We start from the raw sequence: 8,195 nt of genomic DNA on the forward strand, positions 1-8,195 counted from the left end.
CTCTTGGATTCTTTAATCGGAATCTTCGTGGTATAAGCTAGAACTGATGGCGGCATTCAAGAGAGTCCGGAAGGTCTAAACCTTGTCTGTGGTATTCTGAGTAGGACTCAATGATTGAATGACTGTGACGTGCTTCAAACTCCGAAAGGCGGGGCGTTAGTGACAGACGCAAAAGAATCACTGGATTCTATTCCGGCCGGACCGAGAACCGACAGATGATTAGCCTATGCTGTGACAGAGCATCAGGGACGTATTTTCACTGAGAGGATGGGAGGTAGCCACTGACAACGGTGAAACCCTACATACAGCTTGCCATGGAAGGAGCCTTGCGTGTTTGATGAAGATGACAGTAGGAAAGCAGAGATTCGGAAGATGGAGCATCTCCAAAGCCTCAGCCTATTCTCCACTACTGCAGAACAAGTACCTTTTTCATGTTCTTTTTCTTTTTACAATCAATCCTGATAATTTCTGATATCCTGACTAAGATTTACAAGGTAACCATAGCTTGCTTCAAGCCGACAATCTCCGTGGGATCGACCCTTGCTCACGCAAGGTATTACTTGGACGACCCAGTGCACTTGCTGGTTAGTTGTGCGGGATTGCAAAAGTGTTATTGCGATTTCGTGCACCAAGTTTTTGGCGCCGTTGCCGGGGATTGTTCGAGTTTGGACAACTGACGGCTTATCTTGTTACTTAGATTAGGACTGTTTTATTTTTGTTGGTTTAGAGTCTTTTAGTTGAGTCTAGTTTCATATTTTAAGTTTGGTGTCAATTGCATGCTTTTGTTTTTTCTTTTGATTTTCGAATTTTGCATGTTCTTAGTCCTTTTTGATTCATAAAAGTTCTAAGTTTGGTGTCCTCTTTGTGTTCTTCCCTTTAAAATTTTCGAAAAAAATTTGTGTTTGATTTTCTAAAATTTTAAGTTTGGTGTCATTTTGTGTTTTTCTCTTTCCTTTTTTTTTAAAATCAAATCTTTTTCATAAAAACTTTTCAATCATATCTTTTTAATTGCTGTTTTCAAAATCTTTTTAATTAACTAATTGATTCAGTTCTCAATTTGTTTTGATCTTCTTTTCTTTTTGATTTTCGAAATTTTATTCCTTTTTTTATTTTTTTTGTTTTTATTTTTATTTGTATTTTTCGTTTAATTCAAAAAAAAAAACAAAATTTATCTCTTTGCAATCATCATCATTTCCCTTTTGTCCATTATGGACTCAAGTGGAATTAATCAGTCCAAGAGGACTCTGGGGTCATATGCTAACCCCATTACAGCTGCATATGGGAGTAGCATCTGTATACCTCCCATCAAAGCAAGCAGCTTTGAGCTAAACCCTCAACTCATTATCATAGTGCAGCAAAATTGCCAGTACTCCGGTCTTCCACAGGAAGAACCTACTGAGTTTCTGGCACAGTTCTTACAAATTGCTGACACAGTACATGATAAAGAGGTAGATCAGGATGTCTACAGACTATTACTGTTTCCATTTGCTGTAAAAGATCAAGCTAAAAGGTGGTTGAATAACCAACCTACAGCAAGCATAAAGACATGGAAACAGTTATCAGACAAATTCCTGAATCATTTCTACCCTCCAAAGAGGATGACACAGCTAAGGCTGGACATCCAAGGCTTTAAACAAGAGGATAATGAATCCCTTTATAATGCCTGGGAGAGGTATAGAGGTATGCTTAGAAAATGCCCCTCTGAAATGTTTTCAGAGTGGGTACAGTTAGACATCTTCTACTATGGGCTCACAGAAAAAGCTCAGATGTCTTTAGACCACTCAGCTGGTGGATCTATACACATGAGGAAGACAATTGAAGAAGCTCAAGAGCTCATAGACACTGTTGCTAGAAACCAATACTTATATTCTAGCAATGAGTTCGTTCCAAAAGAGGAGGTCATGGCATTAGTCACTGATCCTAATCCTCAAGAACAGATGAATGAGCTTAATCAACAATTGCTCCTGATGACAGAACAGTTAGCAGAATTTAAAGAAATGCTCCATGATACTAAAGTTACTAACAAGAACATAGAACTGCAGTTGAATCAAGCAAAACAGCAAATATCTAAACAGATAACAGAAGGATGTCAAGCAGTTCAACTAAGGAGTGGGAAAACACTGAACACCACTGCTCAAAGGAGCAAGAAGCCAAACAAAGAACAATTGACAGAGGATAACCAAACCACTGTTCAAAATCCCTCTAAGGACAATAAGAGCCCAGAGAGGAATATTATTGGCGTTCAAACGCCAGAAAGGGAAGGAAAGTTGGCGTTAAACGCCCATTCCTTGCCCAGTTCTGGCGTTCAAATGCCAGAAAAGGGGGAGAAGTTGGCGTTTAACGCCCAATCTTCACCCCTTCCTGGCGTTCAAACGCCCAAGGAGGATCAGGCACCTGAGAGTGCTGATAATTATCCCTCTAACAAGGCTTCTTCAACCACTTCTGTAAGGAATAAACCTGCAGCATCTAAGGTTGAGGAATATCAAGCCAAGATGCCTTATCCTCAGAAACTCCGCAAAGCGGAACAGGATAAGCAATTTGCCCGCTTTGCAGACTATCTAAGGACTCTTGAAATAAAAATTCCGTTTGCAGAGGCACTTGAGCAAATACCTTCTTATGCTAAGTTCATGAAAGAGATCTTAAGTCATAAGAAGGATTGGAGAGAAACTGAAAAAGTGTTTCTCACTGAAGAATGCAGTGCAGTCATACTAAAAAGCTTACCAGAAAAGCTTCAAGATCCTGGAAGCTTTATAATACCATGCACATTAGAAGGTGCTTGCACCAAGACAGCCCTATGTGATCTTGGAGCAAGCATCAATCTAATACCTGCATCCACTATCAGAAAGCTTGGGTTGGCTGGAGAAGTCAAACCAACCAGGATATGCCTCCAACTTGCTGATGGCTCCATTAAACACCCATCAGGCATAATAGAGGACATGATTGTCAAGGTTGGGCCATTTGCCTTTCCCACTGACTTTGTGGTGCTGGAAATGGAGGAGCACAAAAGTGCAACTCTCATTCTAGGAAGACCATTCCTAGCAACTGGACGAACTCTCATTGATGTACAAAAAGGGGAAGTAACCCTGAGAGTCAATGAGGATGAGTTCAAGTTGAATGCTGTGAAAGCAATGCAGCATCCAGACACACCAGATGACTGCATGGGCGCTGACATTATTGACTCTCTGGTAGAAGAGATCAATATGACTGAAAGCCTAGAATCAGAGCTTGAGGACATCTTCAAAGATGCTCAGCCTGATCAAGAAGAACTAGAGGAAGTAAAGGAATTTTCAAAAATTCCTCAGGAGGAGGATAAACCTCCCAAACCTGAACTCAAACCTCTACCACCATCTCTGAAATATGCATTTCTAGGAGAGGGTGACACTTTTCCAGTGATTATAAGCTCTGCTTTAAATCCACAGGAAGAGGAGGCACTGATTCAAGTGCTTAGGACACACAAGACAGCTCTTGGGTGGTCCATAAGTGATCTTAAGGGCATTAGCCCAGCTAGATGCATGCACAAGATCCTGTTGGAGGATAATGCCAAACCAGTGGTTCAACCACAGAGGAGGCTAAATCCAGCCATGAAGGAGGTGGTGCAGAAAGAGGTCACTAAATTACTGGAGGCTGAGATTATTTATCCTATTTCTGATAGCCCCTGGGTGAGCCCTGTCCAAGTTGTTCCCAAAAAGGGAGGCATGACAGTGGTTCATAATGAAAAAAATGAACTGGTTCCTACAAGGACAGTCACAGGGTGGCGTATGTGTATTGACTACAGAAGGCTCAATACAGCCACCAGAAAGGATCATTTTCCTTTACCATTCATAGACCAAATGCTAGAAAGACTAGCTGGTCATGACTATTACTGCTTTTTGGATGGCTATTCAGGCTACAACCAAATTGCAGTAGATCCCCAAGACCAAGAGAAAACAGCATTCACCTGCCCTTCTGGCGTGTTTGCCTATAGGAGAATGCCTTTTGGTCTGTGCAATGCACCTGCAACCTTTCAGAGGTGCATGCTCTCTATCTTCTCAGACATGGTAGAGAAATTTCTGGAAGTCTTCATGGATGACTTTTCAGTATATGGAGACTCATTCAGCTCCTGTCTTAACCACCTATCACTTGTCCTGAAAAGATGCCAAGAGACTAACCTGGTTTTAAACTGGGAAAAATGTCACTTTATGGTGACTGAAGGAATTGTCCTTGGGCACAAAATTTCAAGCAGGGGAATAGAGGTGGATAAGGCAAAGGTAGAGGTAATTGAAAAATTACCACCACCTGCCAATGTTAAGGCAATCAGAAGCTTTCTTGGGCATGCAGGATTCTACAGAAGGTTTATAAAGGATTTTTCAAAATTGCCAAACCTCTAAGTAATCTGCTAGCTGCTGACACTCCATTTATCTTTGATAATGAGTGTCTGCAGGCATTTGAGACCCTGAAGGCTAAGCTGGTCACAGCACCAGTTATCTCTGCACCAGATTGGACATTGCCATTTGAATTAATGTGTGATGCCAGTGATCATGCCATTGGTGCAGTGTTGGGACAGAGGCATAACAAGCTTTTGCACGTCATTTATTATGCCAGCCGTGTTCTAAATGACGCACAAAAGAACTACACAACCACAGAGAAAGAGTTACTTGCAGTGGTTTATGCCATTGACAAGTTTAGATCTTATCTAGTAGGATCCAAGGTGGTTGTGTACACTGACCATGCTGCTCTTAAATACTTACTCACAAAGCAGGATTCAAAACCCAGGCTTATCAGATGAGTGTTGCTTCTGCAAGAGTTTGATATAGAAATAAGAGACAGAAAAGGGACAGAAAACCAAGTGGCTGATCATCTGTCCAGAATAGAACCAGTAGATGGGGCGTCCCTCCCTTCTACTGAGATCTCTGAGACTTTCCCAGATGAGCAACTCTTTGCCATTCAGGAAGCTCCATGGTTTGCAGATATTGCAAATTATAAAGCTGTGAGGTTCATACCCAAGGAGTACAGCAATGTGCAAAGAAAGAAATTAATTTCAGATGCAAAGTACTACCTCTGGGATGAACCATATCTCTTTAAGAGATGTGCTGACGGAGTGATCCGCAGATGTGTACCCAGAGAAGAAGCACGAAAGATCTTATGGCATTGCCATGGATCACATTATGGAGGACATTTTGGAAGTGAGCGAACAGCCACTAAAGTCCTCCAGTGTGGCTTCTACTGGCCTACTCTCTATAAAGATTCCCGAGAGTTTGTGCGTAACTGTGACAGTTGCCAAAGAGCTGGTAACCTGCCTCACGGATATGCCATGCCTCAACAAGGGATATTAGAGATAGAATTGTTTGATGTATGGGGAATTGACTTCATGGGGCCATTCCCACCATCATACTCAAACACTTACATTCTGGTGGCAGTGGACTATGTATCTAAGTGGGTAGAAGCAATTGCTACACCCACTAATGATACCAAGACCGTGCTGAAATTCCTCCAGAAACACATCTTCAGCAGGTTTGGTGTTCCCAGAGTACTAATCAGTGATGGGGGCACTCATTTCTGCAATAGACTGCTACACTCTGCTATGGTTAGACATGGAATTAGCCATAAAGTGGCAACTCCGTATCATCCACAGACAAATGGGCAAGCAGAAGTCTCTAACAGAGAACTAAAAAGAATCCTAGAACGGACTGTGATGGCCCGAAGAAAGGATTGGGCAAAGAGCTTGGATGATGCTCTGTGGGCATACAGAACAGCATTCAAGACTCCTATAGGAACCTCTCCATACCAACTGGTGTATGGGAAGGCCTGTCATTTGCCTGTGGAACTAGAACATAAAGCCTACTGGGCAACCAGATTCCTAAACATGGATGCTCAGTTAGCTGGTGAGAAAAGACTGCTCCAGCTAAATGAGCTAGAGGAGTTCAGACTCAATGCCTTTGAAAATGCAAAAATTTATAAGGAAAAGGCAAAGAAGTGGCATGACAAGAGATTGTCAACCAGAGTCTTTGAGCCAGGACAAAAAGTTCTGCTCTTCAACTCCAGGCTCAAATTGTTTCCAGGAAAACTCAAATCCCGGTGGAGGGGTCCGTATGTGATTACAGGAGTGTCACCATATGGATATGTTGAGCTTCAGGATATTGATTCTGACAAGAAGTTCATTGTTAATGGACAGAGAATCAAGCACTATCTTGAAGGAAATTTTGAGCAGGAATGCTCAAAACTGAGACTTGAGTGATTCTTAGCAGAAGTCCAGCTAAAGACAGTAAAGAAGCGCTTGCTGGGAGGCAACCCAGTCATTAGGAGGGTATATGATTAGTTCTTACAGAGGCAAGTATCAAAAATGAAGGAATTCACAGAGTTACAGAAGGATTCAGCTCAAAAAGCAGAGAAAATGAGCCTACTGGCGAAAAAATGCCAGTAAGGGCCATTTTGGGCGTTAAACGCCAGAATGGGTACCATTCTGGGCGTTTAACGCCAGGAATGGTGCCATTTTGGGCGTTAAACGCCAGAATGGGCACCATTCTGGGCGTTTAACGCCAGGTGTGCAGCATCCTGGGCGTTTTGGAAAAACGCCCAGTGACAAAGGAATTCTGGCGTTTAACGCCAGCCAGGGCACCTGGCTGGGCGTTAAACGCCCAAAAAGGGCTACAATTGGGCGTTAAACGCCAGAATGGGTGCCATTCTGGGCGTTTAACGCCAGCTTGGTGGGGGGACCACAATTTTGTTTTCAATTCAATTTTTTTCAAACTTTCCTTTTCTCACCCATACTTTTCTACAAAATCACACTTCAATCATTCATCATTCACTTTCAAATCTTCAAAAATCAAAACCATTCTTCAATTTTATTTCAAATCAATTACAAACATTGTTCAAAAATTTCACCCTTTTCTCAATTTCTTTCCATATCTTCTCAAATCTCCTTTCAAATTTCTCTCTTCTTTTTCGAAAACTCCCCTCCCCACCTTATAAATACACGTTTGGCTCCCTCATTCCATCACACCATTCAAATTTCCTCTTCCTCCCCCTCTCTTCTCTCTTTTCTTTTGCTTGAGGACAAGCAAACCTCTAAGTTTGGTGTGCTTTTTCGTGATCACTAAGCCAAGATTCATCAAGATCATGGCTCCTAAGGGAAAACAAACCAATTTAAGAGGAAAGAAAGAGACTAATCCAAAGAATCTTTGGAATCAAGAGAAGTTCTTAACCAAAGAACATGAAGACCATTATCACAAAATAATGGGTCTGAGGTCAGTGATCCCGGAAGTGAAATTTGATCTGAAAGAAGATGAATATCCGGGGATCCAAGAGCAAATTCGAAACAGAGGTTGGGAAGTTCTAACCAATCCTGAGACAAAGGTTGGAAGGAACATGGTTCAGGAATTCTACTCAAATCTGTGGCTGACAGATAAGCAGAGAATGACTGGAACCGCTTACCATACTTATAGAACCATGGTCAGAGGGAAAGTTATATACTTCCATCTGGACAAAATAAGAGAAATCTTCAAGTTGCCTCAGCTGCAAGATGATCCTGACTCCTTTAATAGGAGGATGGTGAGAGTAGATAAAGGGTTGGATCAAGTTCTAGAGGACATATGCCTCCCTGGAACTAAGTGGATAACCAATTCTAAAGGTGTCCCAAACCAACTCAAGAGAGGAGACCTCAAACCAATTGCAAGAGGGTGGCTAGACTTCATTGGGCGTTCCATATTGCCCACTAGCAACCGTTCTGAGGTTACCATCAAGAGAGCAGTGATGATTCATTGCATTATGCTTGGAAAAGAAGTGGAGGTTCATCATGTGATTGCTTGTGAGATCTACACAATTGCAAATAAAAATTCTACTGTAACCAAACTGGCCTACCCAAGCTTGATCTCCTTGCTCTGTGAAGAGGCTGGAGTGAAGATTGAAGCAGATGAATTCATACCCATTGAACATCCAATCACCAAGAAGTCAATGGGAGGAGCAAGAGGAGCAGGGGCGTGAAATCCAAGAATTGAAACGCCAAAAGCTCTCCCCTCAAGTTGAGGGAGCATCCACTTCTCAAAATCAAGGTTGTTGAGTCCTAACTCTGTGAAAACCTCTATCATTAGGAGCCTATTTTTTCGTTTTTTTTTTTCAGTTTATCTAGTTTCATCTTATATTTATTTTCTGAGTCTTGTTCTTAATTCATAATTAATAAAATTAAAGTTTATGCCTTAAAGCTATGAATGTCTTATGAA

The sequence above is a fragment of the Arachis stenosperma genome, chromosome 2 (genome assembly GCF_014773155.1).
Source record: "Arachis stenosperma cultivar V10309 chromosome 2, arast.V10309.gnm1.PFL2, whole genome shotgun sequence".
In the NCBI taxonomy this organism is placed as follows: domain Eukaryota; kingdom Viridiplantae; phylum Streptophyta; class Magnoliopsida; order Fabales; family Fabaceae; genus Arachis; species Arachis stenosperma.